A 20,113-nucleotide genomic window follows, 5' to 3' on the forward strand; every position below is an offset into this window, starting at 1 on the left:
ACGGTATGACAATCGACCTCACACAGCGTAAACACGGTGAATGCCCGAAAGTCGACCAGTGTTTTCATCGGGCCGATCATCTGGCGCCTCAACGATAGAGAGCGGCTGTTTACGATTCCCTGCTTAACATAGCATTGTGCAGAGCCTTTGACACGTCAAGCTTGTAACGTACGACATGTGCCTTTGAGATGTGAATTGTGTGATTTATATGCAGTTCCGAAAGCATTTCTGAGCGATCAGGAACGTCTGCTACAAAATGATCGGCACGGCTATGAGAAGTCATGATTTTAGCTGAGCGGGGCTCTTACCGACAGAAGACGACTGAAAAACACGTCCTTTCATTTCCTGTTTTTGAGTAATCACGATTGTGTGCGTAATGACTGGATTTATCTCACTTATGGTATGCGGCAAACAAAAGTAGCGATCAAGCCGTCACCGTAATGTTTGGCATAGCAGAAAGTACACTATGTCATAATCGACCGTGTAGCCGCTTCCATGACATCATTTCATCAGTTCTCTTGCAGGCATTGCCGAATGATGCCTCGTGCCGTTGCTGTATTGTTGCTTTCTACAACGGTGTGGGTGGGGCACGGAGTTTGGTGAGATTGCAGCAGACAATAAAATTCGCACTCCAGAAAAAAGGTGTCGCTGCATGCATGCACCCGCTAGTGTTCCTGTATATGCTCCCTAGGGAGCAGAGTTGCGCGACTGACATCCCTGCGCCGCTCTTGGCGATGACGTCAAACGTTCCATTCGGAGGAGGTGTCAACTTGAGAAGCGCCACAGGAGGAGCCAACTTTACAGGCGAAACATTTTTCTCGCCGCTTGCAGTGCCGTCGGCTGTCGTCGCATCGGTTTCTACAGTGTGTTCCCACCTTTTTTGTGCGCTCTAATGGCATGGCTGTGCAGTGCAGAACGTTCTCTTCAAATATGACGGGGTGCAGTGCGCCGAACTGCACAAACAGCACCGAAAGCGGCAAAGTGTTTTATTCAGTGCCCTGCGGAAGGTTAGTCCTACGTCGTCGACTACAGTGGCTTTTAAGTATGGGCCGCGTGAAACAGCCCCGAAAGGAGCTCGAATATGCAAGGTAAGTTGTTTTTATTTCATCTTAATGCATTCTTTGGGCTTATGGCTTTGTTTATTAACGTTTGGGCGATCCCTAGACACGTTAATTTGCTTGAGCATCTGCTGACTTCATCGCTCGAATTCCTCGCGATGCACTTGAGAACTGCTCTTTTTCTCACTGTAAGACACCAGCTCTTGCAGTATAATATCTTGGCGGTATATAATGCTACATCTCCTGCTTTTACTGACTGTCACCTCATCGTTTCGTGAACCACACTATTACTTCCCGTGCAATATTTTACTGGCCTTCCATATATTTCCCCCGAACTTTCCACTAATGTAAGTCTGATTTCACTCTAGCATCGCCGTTTAGTGAAGAGGGTCACGAACGACAGTGAAGTGCAGAATTTAATGCGAAGCTAATGTATGTCTTAAAGTATAACTAAACAACGCGATTCATAACTTGCACGAAAACTATCTGTTGTGCTGGCTTTTTCTCTGGCTGACTGTGGTTTTAACAGGTATAAACTGCATCCTTTTCCGTAATTTTAATGTCTCGATTTTCTTACTTGCGGTTCAGTTGCGTGTCGGTGTTGCTGTTCATTCGCCAATGTGTACTACAGTTAATGTCGCCGCGAAGCTGCGGTTAAAATTCTGATCGTAACTTCACCAGCTGGAACGCTGGAAAATTGCGCGGAATGTGGTAATGCATGATTAGTGCTATTTTTTGCACACTTCCATTGCGGGGGTCATAAAATATTGTCATGAATTCATGATTGCACTGTCGCGTCTCTCATAACCTGAATGCCTTTGGGACTTAACCCCACAAACGAACAATGATTGCACTGTGCATCACCTGTTGCACATGGACCTTTTTTAAATACAAATCCAGTCAACAATGTTCGTACATGTTTTCTTCTGCACATAATCCTATGCAGGATCATTTCACAGCAGACCAGTTTGAGTGGTCCTACTTCAAAGGAAGGAAACTACTCAAGCCAGATGTGCCTACCATCTTTTCTGGTGAGTGAACCACTTGGAATTTCCAAACTTGCATTGCTCTTAAATCTCCGTTCATTGAAATACCAACAGTGTACTCTTGCTCATGCAAGCATGCCTTTGCAGGCACTGGAAAACAGCATGGCTGATGAGCCGTCCCCACCGACGTTAGGTGAATACATTCAGCTCGATCACGCAATAGCTGTGTCGTGCATGAAAATTGTGAGGTGCACATTTTTCATTCTGCCTTTTTCACTTGAACAGCCGTATCAGTGTGCTGCGCCTGTGACTGCCCAGAACATGCATTCAGTATCAGCATATGAGATCTTTTAGTGTCCAGTGCACGATATGAATACTGAACATTAGGATTTTCTTTGTATAATACTAATTCTGTAGGCTTGGAACTAACTCTTCATTCATTGCAATGTCAACAATGTACTCTTTTTCATGCAGACATGCCTTTGCAGGCACTGGAAAACAGCATGGCTGATGATCCATCCCTACTGACGTTAGGTTAATACATTCAGCTCGATCACGCTGTCGCTTTGTCGTGCATGAAAATTGTGAGGTGCACATTTTTCATTCTGCCTTTTTCACTTGAACAGCCGTATCAGTGTGCTGCGCCTGTGACTGCCCAGAACGTGCATTCAGTATCAGCATATGAGATCTTTTAGTGTCCAGTGCACGATATGAATACTGAACATTAGGATTTTCTTTGTATAATACTAATTCTGTAAGCTTGGAACTAACTCTTCATTCATTGCAATGTCAACAATGTACTCTTTTTCACGCAGACATGCCTTTGCAGGCACTGGAAAACAGCATGGCTGATGAGCCGGCCCCACCGACGTTAGGTTGGGTAGCTGACCCTTATTGTGCCACAGATTCTCCTTCTGTCACTTAAACTATTGCACTTCTCGCACTGTGGTTAAGCATGAAGTGTGTCTTCAGGCAACACATTTTTATCTGTGTGCAGGAACCTCGAAAGAAGACCGGGTGCTAGAGCTGGAGCGACCGCTCAACCTGGACCTCCTCAAACAGCTCTCAGCTGAAGACACTTAACCAAGTTGAATGTCATTTCTGGTTTCTCCTTTTCTTTTATAACAGTGCAGCGCCTATGATTTACTCCAGTATTGTACTAAAATGATATTTTTATGGCTGACATTGTGTCTACTTCCCCCTGACGCTGCAACCACCATTTGGCAACTTAGTCTGAAACTGAAAATAGATGCTCTATAATATTAATCAGGCACACACAAACTCCAATGTGGTGACTCATGCTTACCTTTCAGAAATAACCTTTATCTTTTTACACCATGCATTATCCCAAATAAAAAAAGTCTATGGAAAACTAGTGTCTACCCATTTATGGTGTTATGGCCTTTAATGACTACCAGTGTTTCTGCACAGGACCTGCATGTCCCTCTGAGTGTTCAGCATTACAGTGAAGTGTACAGTGATTGTCAAGTACAATCTCTTTAGCCTCTCTACTTATTCTGCAGTAATGGTGCTATGTAATGTACCTGTTACAGGAGCACTAGTCGGCTGTATACAATAAAGTTCTAAATACCAGCTGTTTGTAAAGTGTTTTTCTAATCCCTATCTCCTGCACAGAAGTAGGTTGTCAGTCTATGTCTGCATGCTAACTAGATTTGCCTACTTTGGGTAACTGTTCTACTTATCAAAAAGCCCTGAAGGACCCTCTGATAACGGTGGTATTTAGGGGGGGGGGGGGGGCAGAAATTAAGATGAATAATAAAATACAAATTGGAATGCTACAATCGTAGCATTTTGCGTTACAGTGAATGCAGCCGTTAGAAAAAAAAACAAATTCATATATTACAAATGGAATGATGCTTACAAAAAGCACGCGACTGGATAAGGGCAGTTTGGACGATCGCAGCATGGGAAAGTTTCAGTGGACGAATGCAAGTCATATATGGTGCTATGGGTAATATATTGCAAGATAATGGAGCGCGAGCAAGTCTGCGACCTGTGCTATTGGTTCAATTCGCCTGTCTGTCAATTGCATTGCTTTAGACTGCCTGGTTTTGCATTGCGTGCAGCGGGGTTTCGCTGTAAGCTTCGTCTAATATTACAGACGATCCCTACAGAATCGTGCATTGTAATGTTCTTTCTGCCGGGGGTTGCAAAAAGTTTCCACGCAAAACTTGCGTAGTATTGTCATTACTTGTATTTTTACATCATTAATGTCACAGCTACGAGCTACTGCAACCGTTTCGCCATCTCTGACAGATCATGCTGTGCCAGCATGTTATGCGAATCACATGTGTTTTCGATGTTATGTTTTCCAGAAAAATGCACGATGCGCTTGGCATCGATGCCTGCGCCTTTATACAGCGCAAGGAAAAAGGATGCCTGTAAATAGAGCGCGATGTACATGGCAATAAAAAAAAAAGCGAACTGCTTTACATCGTCTGCCCCGCCGTGATCACTGCCCTGTACGCCCAAGGAGTGGCTTTCCCGCAGAGCCCCCCTGTAGACGCAAGGAGCGGCTTTCCCGTAGAGCTTGGAACATAATGGCGGACCTTCGCGCAACTCTGCTCCCTGCGGGAGCATATACAGGAACACTAGCACCCGCGGGTGCATTTTGTCCTCGATGTTGAGCCTTCTCAGAGTGCCACCGCCGCGGTGCACAGGACACCGCGCTGATTATGGGGCGCACCCAGTGCGTGGTGATCGAGGATGCTAATAGTTTTGTGTCTTCGAAAATAAACCCCGTTCTGTGTTCGCCACCGAACCGGCTCTGTCGCTCTGTCTGCCGCTACAACTGTGGCGACGAGGGGTAAGGCCCTGCGGAATTGGGCGTTCCTGTGGCGACGGCGTGTCTACGGTTATGGGCATGGCGGCGAACATCGGCTTCTCAGGTTTCGACGAAAACCAAGAGGGAGATTTTTTTACTCGCTTGTAAGCATTGTTTGAAGCGAACCATGCTAAGGCAGAAGATAAACAAATAGCACTCTTGGTCTCTGCACTATCAACGAAAACAATTGGCGTTCTGGCCGGATGCTGCGTTCCGCGAAAAGTAAACGAGTCCCAGGAAGCAGTTGCGTTTCTTAACGACCATTACGCGCCAAAGTGCAACGAAATTGCCACAAGTCTCAAGTTTCTTTTTTTTCTAGAATCCAGGCAGCCAGCGAATCCGTCCGATATTATGTCGTTCAAGCTTGCTGACGAGTAATTTTGACACCAGCCGTGACCATATGCTACGCGACCATGTTGTTTGTGTGATCTCAGATCACGCTGTCCAACAGACTCTGCTCGCAAAGGCCACTCTTACACTAGCCAAAGCCGTAACTATTGCCACGGCTGCAGAAACCGCCGCAAAAGAAGTGACCGCCATAGCAGCGTCTCATAATGTGACAGCTGTTTGCAGTCTCGGTGGCCAATCGCGGCAAAATAAGAGCCGGGGCAAAGATAAGATGCGAGCTCAATTTGAGTGCGCTCGCTGCGGAAACTGCAACCACGACGCAAATGAGTGTCCGCACAAGAGAGAGCAATGCTTTCGTCGTCGCAAGACTGACGATTTCGCAGTAAAGTGCAGCTCATAACTACGCGTTCGGCCCGGACGCAGTCGGCATTACGGAAACGCTTGCATTGTAACAGGACAGCGCGCTGTCTGAAACTGAGATAAGCGATATTTCAACCGTCTTCACACTAGAAGAAAATCCTTGTCTGTCGTCGGCATTGCGGAAAATGATTCGTTGGGGAATTGATAGGGGATTGCCGTTTTCAATCATCACGAGAGAGGCATATCTAAAGCATCGCCTGAGCTGGCTGCGTTTGTTAAAGTGTAAACAACTCAGCTGCTACCTGGGAAAGCTGCCCATCCTTGGGGGAGCTGCATCTACAAGCGCACTTCGCAGAGAAGGCTGTACGTGCCTGCTACCCTGATTGTTATAGGCTGCTCGGGCCCTAGCCTTTGCGTGAGGGACATAATCCAAGCGTTGTCTCTTCTGTCATCTAGCTTATATGCTATGGTAGAATCCCCTACAGGAATCTCGGACAGCCTCCTGGGCACCTTTTCGGACCTTTTTCAACAAGGCCTAGGTTGCATTCAGGGGCCACCTGTGAAATTCCACCTAAGGGAAGGTGCGCAACCAAAATTCCACAAAGCGCGCACGGTACCTTACGCCCTTCGTGATAAAGTGGAAGCAGAATTGGACCGCTTAGTAAAAGAATGGATGCTATAACCAAATACACATACCGGATGGGTAGCACCAATTGTGTCAGTTTCAAAGAAAGACTGATCCATCCGCATCTTTGGAGATTTCAAGACTACCGTAAATGCAGCCTGCATAACCGAGCAGTACCCACTGCCGAACATCGAGGACATTTTTGCGTCACTTCGTGGGGGATCCTTGTTCACCACACAGGATCTCAAAGAAGCCTACAATCAACTTCCGTTGAATGAGGAAGCGAAGAAACTGGCCGTAATTAACACTCAAAAAGGGTTGTTTTGCTACAACCGGCTGCTTTTGGAGTTGCTTCGGCTCCCGCAATCCTGCGTGTAAGTGTACTTAGACGATGTTTTGGTAGCCGGAATGCAAGAAGGTGGCGACTCGACACCGGGGACGTTCTGCGCAGGCTACAAGAAAATGGTGTTAAGCTGAAGGCAGACAAATGCCATTTCCACAAAAACTCAACCGTCTACTTAGGCCATCGCATCGACAAGGATGGCTTGCATCCGCTAGAGAAGAACCTAGCGGCGATGCGCGATTCACCACGGCCTACAAATGTGAGCGAATTACGCTCATTTCTGGGCCTGCTGTCCTACTACCATCGGTTCCTCACAAACACGTCTACAGTGTCTCCGTTGTGTCGGCTGCTTGAAAGAGCAGAAATGGCAGTGGGAAACCCCACAGGAAAGCGTTTACTACCACGCTAAGTCTATTCTTCTGAGCTCACCAGTGCTGACATTTTTCGACCCCAACAAACCAGTGCGGTTGGAATGTGATGCGTCACCATCGGGTGTAGGAGCCGTAATCTCTCATCGCATGAGGAATCTAGACAAGCCCAATGCTTTCCGTTCACGCCTGCTAACGCCCGCCAAGCAGAACTATTCATAGCTCGAGAGAGAGGCTCTGGCACTAGTTTTCGGACTACGAAGTTTAGAGACTATCTGATATGGGCCGCGAGTTTGTGCTGGTAACGGAGTATCAACCGCTAGTGGGACTTCTACGAGAAGATCGACCGGTGCGGTGCGTACAATGGCGTCGACACGTATTCAAATATGGGCGCTATATTCCTAAGCCAGTATCGCTAAAGCATTCAATATAGGACCGGGAAGCAAAATGCCGATGCACTCAGCCGTTTGCCCGTGCCGACCCCAGATGTCTGTCACGAGGGAGCATGCAGAACGGCCTGCTCTCATGGGGTCATCAGATTCTCGTACCTCGCAAAGCTCGGGCCCCCATGCTGACGATGCTTCATGAGTCCCATCAAGGCGCATCAGCCATGAAAAGGTTGGCTCGAGTGTTATTACTATGACAAGCTTTCCAAAGCTCGCCGTTGCGGCCTCACAGATGAAGCTTGCATTGAGTACCTCATCACGGTGTTCCACGACGACGAGGTCATTAGAGCAGTGAGCGTACGCACGTACGAGTCACCAGAGGACCTTCACTGCCTGAATCACCTTGAAGAAAGGTTAGGAAACATCGCTTCCAAAACTTTCAAGACAGGTGGCCTTCCGAATGCTCATTTTCCCCGCCATTTCCAACGCCCATAGAAACAAAAGCGAATCGGTGTCGATCAACCGCGGCCGCAGGGACGCTTCTCCGAGGGCGAGGAGGAAGCCGCCATGGAATGAAAGGGGAGAACCACACTGCTTCAACTGCAGCGAGTACGGTGACGTGTCCCTCAAATGCCCGGCACCGCCACGGAGGGCGCGATGCGCAGCGTGTGCGCTAAAGTCATTGCAACTCTCGTGTGGGTGAGTGGATCATCAAGGAAACGACTGCAAAGCAGAAGCAGAGAGAGGAGCGCGCGTCGCTCAGAACGTCGTCGGATTTGACCTCCGAGCCGCTGAAAAGGCGAACGGAAAGTATTTCATGATGGCGAAGGCAAACGGCTCCGACATACGATCATACGTCGGTCTCAGCAGCCAATGCGTAACTCTGCGGAAAGAGGATGTAGACTGCATCGGAATCGCTTACTCGAAGTTGATCAAGCCGTTCACCATCGGGGGTTACGGTTCAGGGCATGTGACACCGTGTGGAGAAGCACGCATCACTCTCACGGTCGACCAAGCTAGAGCGGACGTTCCGGTGCTAATTGTGCCCGACGCGTCACAGTCCATACCCCTACTGGGTCAACCATTTACTGAGCAACCACACGTCACAATTGTGAGGCGGTGATGGTGGTGGTGAAAACTTTATTTCCGTAAAGAGAGAGAGAGAAAAAAAAAAGAAAAAAAAAGAAAGACATTTGTCAAATGATCAATGGGCTTCTTTCCGTTGGCTTCGTGATGTGGCCGTCAGACCGTGTCTTTCGGCGACTTCCAAAGCCCAGCTCACCGCCCGCGGTTGTACCACAGGTTCGGAGCTGGTCACCGCAGCCTCCCATTGTAGTGGGTTAGATAATAGCCATTCGGCATTGGGTTGGAGCTCAGGGCACATGTGTAAGATATGAGCTAGGTCGGCCTTTTTGGCATCGCAAAGCGTGCATTCGGGGGTGTACAGCCCAGGGTTGACCAGTGATAGTTTGAAAGGGTTAGGGAAGGTATCCGATTGGAGCTGCCTCCACGTCACTTGCTGGATTTTACTGAGGGATTTATCCGGGGCTGGGTATACGGATATTCGAGGAGCACGATAGCAACGACAAGCTTCAGTAAATTGAAATCCCAGAGCACCCAGAACGACCCGTATGTCTTTGAGCGAAGGAAAGAACGGTGGTACCCACACAATACGTCGGTTTCGTTAAGCTCCACGCCACAGGCAGCGCACCATGCTCGGAGTGTTCGTTGACGTTCAGCTCAGACGTCAAGAAGGTCGAGAGCTTTGCATACCACGTTGTTGACGGGGCCAATGAAACATGCATCCCGATCATGAAAGTTTCTAATCATTACCTGACCATCAAAGAGAACGAGCGGATCGGATCGCACGAGCGGAAATTTGCTACCCGGACGATACCCCACTGCGAGAGAGTGAGTCGGACACCAGTGTTCAGCTTTCAATGATGCCTAGCCAGAACATCAAAACAGGCCCAGGGGTTACTCCTGAAGAGCGAGAAAAACTCGAACAGCTTGTTTGCGAATATCGAGACTGCTTCGCAAGCACCGTTTTAAAGATCGGCTGCACGAATGCCGCTGAAATGAACATTGAGCTGATATCACCGGAGCCAGTGAAATTTCGCCCCTACCGACTCTCCTACGCCGAACGGGCACTCACAAAGGAATTGATCGGAGAACTAGGCGCCGCACCGCGTCAGACAGAAGACACGAAGACAGAAGATACGAACGAGACAAGATCGCTGTGGCCATGCTGACCTAATTTTGTAATAAGTTTAATAAACCCAGTTTCATTTGTTGACTCGTAACATACAAGACAAAAATGTGAAAACATTTTTTACCTGGTTGGGTGCAGGTGTCCACAATTCCGGGGCGTCCACTGAAATGTATAAGGTTCGTTTCTATCCCCAAACCTAATTTACCAGCAGTCAGAGCCGCGGAGTTTTTCACATTGAACAACATTGAAGGTCAAAGACAGATACTGCGCCTTCCCTTTTTTTTTTTTTTTTTTTTATAAACCAATGTACACTATACAAGAAAAAAAAAAAGAAAACATTATCTTGACCGGTTCGCTGTAGGTTTCCGCAAAAGTATAACGCTCCTTCCTTTCCCCAAAACTTAATTTAAATAAACAATTACGAAAAAGAAAACCGCGGATTGAATACCGTGTGGTACAGAGTGCAACTGTCGCAGCTTTCGCTCTATCAGTAGGATGAAGCCATGCTTAACTCTCCCTCTCCCCCAATTATTTATTGATTTGTCAACTACTGCGTCATGCCGATTTAAGTTTATAATTCTGCTAAGTTGTCTTCTTCTTTCTTTAAAAAAAGAATTACAATCCGCATTCTAAGCGGGATTTCGCCGTTGTGACTGACACCTCCTTCGACCAACCGCCGAAAGAGGTTTCACAAAAGATTAAGTGGTTAGCCTTGCTGGTCACAGCTTTACACCACTTCGCAATCTCGGTGTCCAGTTACTTTTTTTTCTTTCATGCTAAGCTACTGCAGTGTTTCAAACTGCGCTTCGATTGTGGTCGGCTTCATCTTCTATGACAAAGTTGCACTAGAGACCTAATTACACCTGCTTCATCCTAATGAAAACTCATCGATTAATTACTTAGCTTAAGACTCAATGGTTAGTCAATGGTTTGACAGTGTAAGCATGCGGCAGCTGAATGAAGGATGTGCATGATGTGTGATTTCGAGTTGCATCCACAGTGCACACGTAGCCGTGTTGCCAGGCCACGCGAAGGTTTGGTATAACAATTTCGTTTAGCCGGAAGTTATGATAACACTGCACGGGTGTGCCTTCTCGGTCGTCGGCGCTGTGCCTATAGTAGACAGCCAGATAACCGCACTTGCTGCCATGACTGACTAGAAAGCAAGGCACTGCCAGCAGTTTGCTGCACAAACTTGATTTGCACAAAACAAGTTTATTGGGCAAGTTGGTGACGGTCCTGAGCGCTGTGTTACGTTCATTCTCTCTGCTGATATGATCGGAGGACCGGCAGCTATAGGACTTCACCGCAAGGCGTTGAGGAAGGCAGAAGACGGCAAGAGTTGTTAGGAGAAGGGCAAACTGAAGATTTATTTTACATATTCACAAAACATAAACGTGCAAGCACGGGAAAGGGAGCGAGGTAGCTCTTAATGAACTGAGAGCATAGGCGAGTCACCCTGAAGCAGCCCTCCTAGGCTGCTTAAATCACTTTCCAGTACAACTGTGGAACCCGTCATCATCATCATCATCATAATCATCAGCCTTCTTATACCCACTGCAGAGCAAAGGCCTCTCCCATATTTCTCCACTTAACCCGGTTCTGTGCTTGTTGCATCCACTTGACCTCTGCGAACTTCTTAATCCCATCCGCCCACCTAACTTTCTGCCGCCCCCTGCTAGCACTTTCCTTCCCTTGGAATCCAGTTTGTTACCCTAAGCGACCATCGGTTATCCTCTCTTCGCACTACATGTCCTGCCCATGTTCATTTCTTCTTAATTTCCACTAGAAGGTCGGTAACTTGAGTTATTTCTCTGACCCACTCTGCACGCTTTCTATCTCTTAATGTTACCCCTACTATTTTTCGTTCCATAGCCCTCTGGGTAGTCCTCAACTTAAGTAGAACTCTCTTGGTTAGCCTCCACGTTTCAGCCCCATAGGTGAGTACAGGCAAGATGCAACTGTTGTATACTTTCCTCTTGAGCGATACCGGTAAGCTGCTAGTCATAATCTCCGAGTGCTTGCCAAATGCGCTTCATCCCAATCTTATTCTTCTTGTTATTTCCTTTTCATGGTCCGGATATGCGGTTACTACCTGTCCTAACTTCCTAAGTAGACATATTCGCCTACTACTTCCAGTATTTCGCTACCTAATGTAAACTGCTGTTCCCTCAGGGAGGCTGTTGAACATTACCTTAGTCTTCTGCATATTGATTTTCAAGCCTACCTTTCTACTTTTCCTGTCTAGGTCATCAATCATTATTTGCAGTTCATCCGCCGAGTTGCTTAGCAAGGCAATGTCATCAGCAAATCGCAGATTTATTCTCCATCTACCCTTATCCCTAACTGCTCCCATTCCAAGTCTCTGAATACTTTCTCTAAACAAGCTGTGAATAGTACTGGGGAGATTGTGTCTCCTTGCCTAACACCTTTCTTTATGGGAATTTTGTTACTTTCTTTATGCAGAACTATGGTTGCTGTGCAGCCACTATATATATCTTCCAGCACTTTCACGTACGGCTCGTCTACCCCCTGATTTCGCAATGCCTGCATCACCGCCGAGGTTTCAACTGAGTCAAATGCATTTTTCGTAATCAATGAATGCTATGTATAATGGCTGGTTATATTCCGAGCATTTTTCTACCACCTGATTGATGGTATGGATATGATCGATAGTAGAGTACCGTTTCCGAAACCCTGCTTGATCCTTTGCTTGATTGCAGTCTAAGGTTGTCCTGATTCTATTAGCAATTACCTTAGTAAATAACTTATACGTAACAGACAGTAAGCTGATTGGTCTGTAATTTTTAAGGTCCTTAAAGTCCCCTTTCTTGTGAATGAGTATAATGTTTGCATTCTTCCATGGTTCCGATACCGTCGATGACACCAGGCACTGCGTATACAAGGTGGCCAGTTTTTCTAGCACGATATCCCCCCGTCCTTCAGCAAATCTGTAGTTATCTGATCCTCTCCAGCTGATTTCCCCCTTTTCATAGTTTCTAGTGCTTTCTTGACCTCGTCCTTCGTCACTGGTGGAACGTCTGACTGTTTTTCCCTACCGCCAATCTCATTACGGTCCTGACTACTTTGGCTACTGTAGAGATCTGTATAGAACTCCTCGGCTACTTTAACTATCTTGTCCATATTAGTGATGACGTTGCCCGCCTTGTCCCTTATCGCATAGATCTGGTTTTTGCCTATGCCCAATTTCTTCCTTACCGCTTTAAGGCTTCCCCCGTTTTTTACAGCATGCTCAATTTTCTCTATGTTATACTTCCTTATATCGGCCACCTTGCGCTTATTGATTAGCTTTGATATCTCGGCCAATTCGATCTGGTCTGTTGGATTGGAAGCTTTCATGCTCTGGCGTTTCTTAATCAAATCTTTCGTCTCCTTAGACAGCTTACCGGTATCCTCTCTAACTATCCTACCGCCTACTTCTACCGCGCACTCAGTAATGATATCTCTGAAATTATTGTTCCTAATTGCCTCTAGGGTAATGTCGCCATTCTCAGTTAGAGCTGAATACCTATTCTGTAGAGAGATCCTGAACTCTTCTGCCCTCCCCCTCACCGCTAATTCGTTGATGGGTTTCTTTTTTACTAATCTGTTGCGTTCCGTCTTCAGATTTAGGCTAATTCGGGACCTCACCATCCTGTGGTCACTGCATCGCACTTTCCCGATTACCTCTACATCTTGCCTAATGGCGAGGGTTGAACACATTATGAAGTCGATTTCATTTTTAGTCTCTCCGTTAGGACTTTTCTATGTCCATTTCCGGTTCTTCCGTTTGCTGAAGAAGGTATTCATGATTCGCAAGTTATTGCGCTCTGCAAACTCAACTAGTAACTCCCCCCTGCTATTCCTAGAACCAATGCCATAGTCACCCACTGCCTTGTCTCCTGCCTGCTTTTTCCCTACCTTGGCATTGAAGTCGCCCATATACTGCGTCTTTATTTTTCGCATTGCCGATTTTACATCTTCATAGAAGCTTTCAACTGCCTGGTCATCATAACTACATGTAGGTGCATAGGCCTGTACAACCTTCAGTTTATACCGCTTATTAGGCCTAATTACGATGCCTGCAATTCTCAATAATACTATAGAACTCATCTATATTACCCGCTATATACTTATTGACAAGGAAACCTACTTCTAGTTGTCGCCTCTCTGGTAAACCTCGATAACACAGTACATGCCCATCGTTCAGTACAGTATATACCTCATTCGGCCTCCTAACCTCACTAAGCCCTATGACATCCCATTTCATGCCCTCTAGTTCCTCTAACAGCACTGCTAAACTAGCTTCACTAGCTAGAGTTCTAGCATTAAACGTTGCCAGGGTCAGTTTCCAATGGCGGCCTGTCTAGCGGATCCAGGAATTCTTAGCACCCCCTGCTGCGTCACAGGTCTGACCGCCGCCTTGGTCAGTTGTTCCGCAGCCGCTGGTGACTGAGGGCCGGGGTTTTATCGAGCTTATCATAGGAGGTTGCGGCCAATTACTGCACCAGGGTGGCCAACTCCTGTTCTGGTGAGGGAGTGCGTTGTCGGAGGTGTTCACCGGCATCAGGTAGCACCCCAAACCTGTTTAAGCAATTCCATCGACACGCGGATTTTTTTCTTTTTTTCATCCGGTGGAGAATTGCGCGGCACCGGGATTTGAACCCCGCTCCTCTTGTATGCGAGGTGGATGTTCTACCGCTACGCCACCGCTGCACTGTAAGCAGTTAATTAGAGCTAAAAAAGTCAATTCAACGTCGAAATAGCCGTGGCCGCAGATATAGTGTGCAGACGTCAAAACAGCCACGGACATTGAAATTGTGCAAATAACTAGCCAAAAACGTTGCAAAACTTTATTCAGGCCTCGTCATTGAGTTACAACATCAAAAACAGTCAGTCAAGAAACTTCATGAAAACTTCAAGTTGGGCTAGTTAATAATGACTTGCTGGAATGATTTTCCAGCAGCTTTTTACCGCTAAAAATGATTCCAGCAAGTCAGTCAAAAGTAAGGAGAAAAATAGTAAAAAAAGTAAAAAGAAAACAAAAAAAAAGAAAATTGAGAAAAGTACAAAAAGTAAAAAAAAGGAATAAAAAAAGAACAAAGAAAAGAGGAATAAAGCAAATAAGTGAAAAAGTGTCAAATGAGCACAAAGAGAAAAAAAAATGAAGGCCTTACCACATTTAAGAGAGATCCAAGTGCCGCCCACGAATTTTTGGGGATGGCGCCACGCCTGTCTAACGCGACTCATATTGTTTTCTCTTGCATATACGCATTACCACTCTTCGTATGCTGAATCGTTATGGTTTGAGAATGCTTCACTGCACAGGTCACAAATCATGCAGTGAAGCATTCTCAAAACGCAATGCTTGTAATGAGGCATTACTGCTATTGCATCGCACTGCGAAAGGAGCTGTGGTGGCAACTTACAATACAGGACAGTGTGCGCAAAAAGCAGCTGATGAATATGTGTATTGCAGTTGTCGTTTAGCTTTCATCTCAGATGTATGGACAGCCATTTCCAGGTGTTCATTAGGTAAAATTCCAGTGATACAAATGGCTTGCAGCAGATTTTTTTTAGGGCCATTCGAGAATGCAAACCTTCAAATAATTCGAACGTTTTTCCCGAATGCCAAATTAACAAGATTTCATTACTGCTCTTGTTTCTAAAGAACTGCGTCTTCCTTTTCATGTAACATTACCACTTATACAGAGCGTACTTGCTCAGCACATAGACACTTCCAAATTTTTCGTTTGTCACCATGGTGTGGTGCCATCTAAGGTCCCGCATGCATTCAGAGCGCTAACGGGGCGTTGACGCAGAGGCAATTCCAACAAACAGTATGGAGTCGTGCAATGTGCTGGAGATCGGTCCGAAAAGATAAGTTGCGTAGCCATCTGTAGCGTTTTTTTTTTTTCTGTCGAGACATCTGCTGTGTTGTCACTCTAAACAGTTTGCCTGACTCCTGATTGGCCTGCCAGATCGTGACATCACAGAGCAAGCGTCCCGGTGCGGATAATTCAAACAATGCTTTCACACAGCATCTTCAGTCTAACCAGGTTGAACCCCTGGCTATTGTATTAAGAAGTACTAACAGCAACACAACAATTTCTTTTTGTAGCCTCTGTAACAGAAGAAATCGCAGTTTGTAGCAGAAATTTCAAATTTTGTAGCAGGAAACATGGCATTTTGTAACAAATATTTGAGCTTTTGTAGCAGAAAAAAAACAAAAAACGTTTTGTAGCAAAAATTTAAATCTCGAGACTCTTAAATAAAGAAAGCTTGTTTTATTTCTGGAACCCAATTGCTCAGATGTTTACAATGACCAAAGCCATGCAAAAACAAGCTTCAAGCTCAAATGTAGTCTAAAGTGCTGTTCTGTCCTTCCCAAATTAAGCAAAACAGGAGGTTTTGCTAAAAACAATGCCGTTTTTATTCAGAGGGAAGGCATAACGAGATATGCAACTACAATATAAACACTGTAGCCTTGGAAAGAAGGTAGCTAGCTGTCTTAATATAAAACCTCGCTGTAGAAATTCAGAACTGCCGCTTCTTAAAACTGCAACCTTAAGGCACTATTTCTTCCCTTGCCTTGATGACTCCAGCTTGGACAATGCCGCTGTGAGCCTTTCTTGTCCATTCTTCAGAAAGGCTTATCCACTCTCAACGTCTGCAAAATTTTTAGACTTGACGCCTTTTGAGAAAAGCAGCTCAGCATTGGTGCTCATATTCCTGGCCAGCCTGATCTCTTCCTGTACATTTTCCCGATTCTGACCTCTTTTCTGGGTGTCCTCATCGTGTACATCAGTGTAACGTCGAGGCGCCTTTTTCCTTCAAGACCTGTGCTGATTGAAGGGAAAGAGGGAAGAATATTTTTGCAGGTCCTGCATGGAGATTTTTTTTTTTTTTTCCCTTTTGACTGGCGCTTCTCAGTCAAAAGGCGCGATGCGCGGAGATATAGAGAGTGAGCGCCGCTTTCCTTGCGTTCGCAATCTTTGCTTTCGTTATTTTTCTTCCGGTGGTTTGTCGGGGTGGCTGATTAATCAAAGCGACGCAGGGAGTCGGAGTCGCAAGTCTGCTTCTTTGCAGCGCGCTGCAGGGATTGTGCATATGCTTTCCTCATTGTAATAAAAACGTCCAGGGGTACTTACTGAACGTATGCAGGGCTGCAAATATATTGAGTACCTGTGCATGAGTTATTTGCACACACGCGCGCCCACACACATGCAGTTTTGTAGTGGCAGAAAAGAAATAATTGCAAGACTGAGATAATCTTCTAAAGGGCACGTAAACGTTGACGTTTGGAATTAAGCTGTAAAATTATACAAGATGCTCCACATAAGGGGTTGAACTTAAGGTACAAAAGCGGCCAACAGAGTCCAGTGCGCGCACACAAAAACAGCAAATCCTTAGCGCTCCCTCTGCTGCTACTCAGGTCATCGCAGCCCATACCTCACTGGTACGAAAAAAAAAAAAAAAAAGGAAGCAAGCGTGCATACCGCTCCAGCTGTGATTTGCCGAAGGCAGTTCCAAACCATCACTCGTTTGGCCAGCCTGCTCGCACATCCTTTGCAGACGCGCACGCACGCACACAAATTAAGCGAGCACCAGGTGCTTCGACCCTTCAATGGCCAGCCTGCCAGCTCCTCCTTTCACCCTTCCCGTGCACTGGACTTGATATCTTGCAGCCCCCTTTCACTCCCTCCCAGTAGATCGAGGGAAAAAAAACACCGGCAGCAGGCGAAGAAGTGACTTCGACAAACGTAAATTTTGTGTCACGTGATTGTCCGCCCAGGACCCGCAAAAACATTCTTCCGCCTTGCACAGAGTTGCCAGCAGATGTCAGGTTTTGGTTTTGCGACAGTTCGGTTTCGTTGTCGGCAGAGTTATTCGCGACTTTTGGCGCAGGCGTGGTGCAGAAGGCAAAAAATCGATTTTGTAGCAGCATGTAGCAGGATTTCTGATTTGGCACAGTTTGGAACAATTGGCGCAGCAGTTCTACCACTGGTGGTGTGCAAATATTCAAAATTCTAAATACAAATCGAATATGTTTGTTATCGGGCTCTTATTCATATTCGAAAGCTGATATTCAGAATTTTCTGAAAATTACCAAATACCCAAAAAATTTTCAAATTCACCGCAGTTCATCTGCACTGCGCGCTTCGCCGCAATGCCTGACAGCAGGAACTATGCAGTGACACATCCCCAGAATGTGACGGGGCTGTTTTGGGAAATGGGACCTTCCATTCTGTGAAGGGGGCCTTCCCAACAGAGTGTGCAAAGCAAAGAAATTGTCGAAACCGGGAAAAAAACACTGTTATCACTTTGGTATAATTTCGAACGCAGGAAACTATTGTATTGGTGTTAATCAGATAAAATTACTGCGATGCAAATAGTTTTCGATTTCTCAGGCCCATTTGATAATTTGAGCTTTCGACTAGTTCGGATATTTTTTTTCTGGTCCCTTGAAAACTGAATGAATGAGAATTTACTGTATTCAGCAGCGATACGACAGCTTCACCTGATTTTATGCAGGTCCTTCCTCTACAAAAAAATGGTATGCGGAATCCTGTAAAATAAAGGTTATACTGGATTTGATGTTTTGCTAAATACTGGATACACTACTGTGCAATTGTAGTTAAATTTTATTCACAAATTTCAGTTATTCAATTTTTTAGGCAATACAATATTGGCAGCGTGTCAAGACTCGTTGGCAATCCTGAAATAAGGCCAATCCATAGGCCAAAAAGGCAATCCATAGGCCAATCCTAAAATAAGGATGCATAATGTGTGCCATTCTATAATTCTGTCTCTTTTTTCTTGATCAGACCTATATTCAATATTTGAAGGATTTTTTTTTTATATTCGTATTTGAAAATTTCAATATTCCCACAATCCTCCTTCCTGCTAATGTGATCCCCATGGCTATTGGGAACAATGAGACTCCCTAAAAGAAGAGCCTCCCCTAGCGAAACACTCTCAAACACAGCTGCAGGTAAATTTGCTGTGGAACCCGCAGCTTCCCAAACGTCCAATGGGCGCTGAGCCGCTTCTTTTGGCTCCACCCATGGCTTCTTTGGCTCTGCCCAATTGTTCCACCAGCACCTCACGCACAAACGCGCACACATACACACACCTCCTCGCACTTGTACAGGGGATGCTGTATACCACTGCGCAACAGCCAGGCTGTTCCCGCTGTTCTCTCTGAAGCGGCGATGTCCCATCTGGTTTCAGCCATCTTCAGGCGCGCCGGTCAGGCGATGGTGCACACATCCTCAGCAGCACAATCTGGGTCTTAATGGCGATCGAGCGGCACCTCCTTTGAGTCAACAGTAGCCACTGCTGGGTCACAACACGACGGCGTGCCGCGGCTGCTGGTTCACCGTGGTCCATTGTTCACAGGAGCTCAAAGGGCGCCCGGTTCAGTTGCCGACCAAAGCGCTTGACTTCAATTAGCTTGTCGGGAAGATAAGCATCCGTGCTCATTTGTACTGACGTCCCCCGTCAACACGCCTCGGCCCGCTGTCGCAAGGAAAAACCACATCCGGCCTTCCAGCGGCGCTTTCCGAGTGCGCGGACCCTCCGGGACGATTTAGGGCCCTGGGCATAACACTACTCCTGTCCTTCGCGCAGTAGTTACGCAAGCGGTTGACACAGTGCATGCAGACCGATCAAGCACACTGGATACTTGGATCGAGCGGCCGTACTGCGCACGAATTATTACTGTGGCTTGCCAAACTAGCACGACGTTAACTCGTGGCTGAATGCTATTTCCTCGAGCTTCGCCACTCTGTGCCTCAAAGTCACGGCAAGAGGAATAGCTTCGCGGTTTTTCCGCGAACGTGCCGTATTGGCTGTAACTGGAGTGCAGGGACTGCGGAACTGCTTTAGAGCGGAGGGCAGGATTGTGTGTGTGTGTGTGTGTGTGTGTGTGTGTGTGTGTGTGTGTGTGTGTGTGTGTGTGTGTGTGTGTGTGTGTGTGTGTGTGTGTGTGTGTGTGTGTGTGTGTGTGTGTGTGTGTGTGTGTGTGTGTGTGTGTGTGTGTGTGTGTGTGTGTGTGTGTGTGTGTGTGTGCGCGCGTGTGCGTGTGCGTGTGCGTGTGCGTGTGTGTGTGTGTGTGTGTGTGTGTGTGTGTGTGTGTGTGTGTGTGTGTGCGCGTGCGTGCGTGCGTGTGTGTGTGTGTGTGTGTGTGTGTGTGCGTGCGTGTGTGTGTGTGCGTGTTACGATTTTTGAAGTTGTGTTACGATATGACTTCTGGTTACACTTGCCTTCATGGCGGTACTGGAAGCGCCGCTGGGAAAATTTCACAAGCAGCGCTGCGTACTTCGTTAGCAGTGGCGTTGGATTGAAAGGTAGCTCGAAATTAAAAAAAAGAAACGTTATTATTGCCATCAGAGGGTTTACGACCGGCTCAGAAACGTTCTAGGGAATCGGTTTACAGTTCTTAGGCGGTTCTCATCGCCCATAGAGATCTCTCATATTGTTGTCAAAATTCGATGCACATGCTGTCTTCTACAGATATTTAGAAAACTCCGACCTTAAAGAGGTGCGGAAAGCCGTTACTTGCATCTATGCTGGCAGT

The 20,113-nt window shown here is 46.4% G+C and overlaps 1 long non-coding RNA gene across 1 annotated transcript; it reads left to right on the plus strand.

Moving 5' to 3' along the window:
* The first annotated feature begins 796 nt into the window (after positions 1 to 796).
* On the plus strand, positions 797 to 3,129 carry LOC146205539 (uncharacterized). The gene is made up of 3 exons (XR_014703203.1): positions 797 to 1,088; positions 2,005 to 2,089; positions 3,042 to 3,129. It is a non-coding gene; the product is annotated as an uncharacterized LOC146205539 (long non-coding RNA).
* Positions 3,130 to 20,113: the final 16,984 nt, after the last annotated feature.

This window comes from Amblyomma maculatum, chromosome 1, assembly GCF_055883805.1.
Source record: "Amblyomma maculatum isolate TAMU_Amacu chromosome 1, ASM5588380v1, whole genome shotgun sequence".
NCBI classification, from domain to species: domain Eukaryota; kingdom Metazoa; phylum Arthropoda; class Arachnida; order Ixodida; family Ixodidae; genus Amblyomma; species Amblyomma maculatum.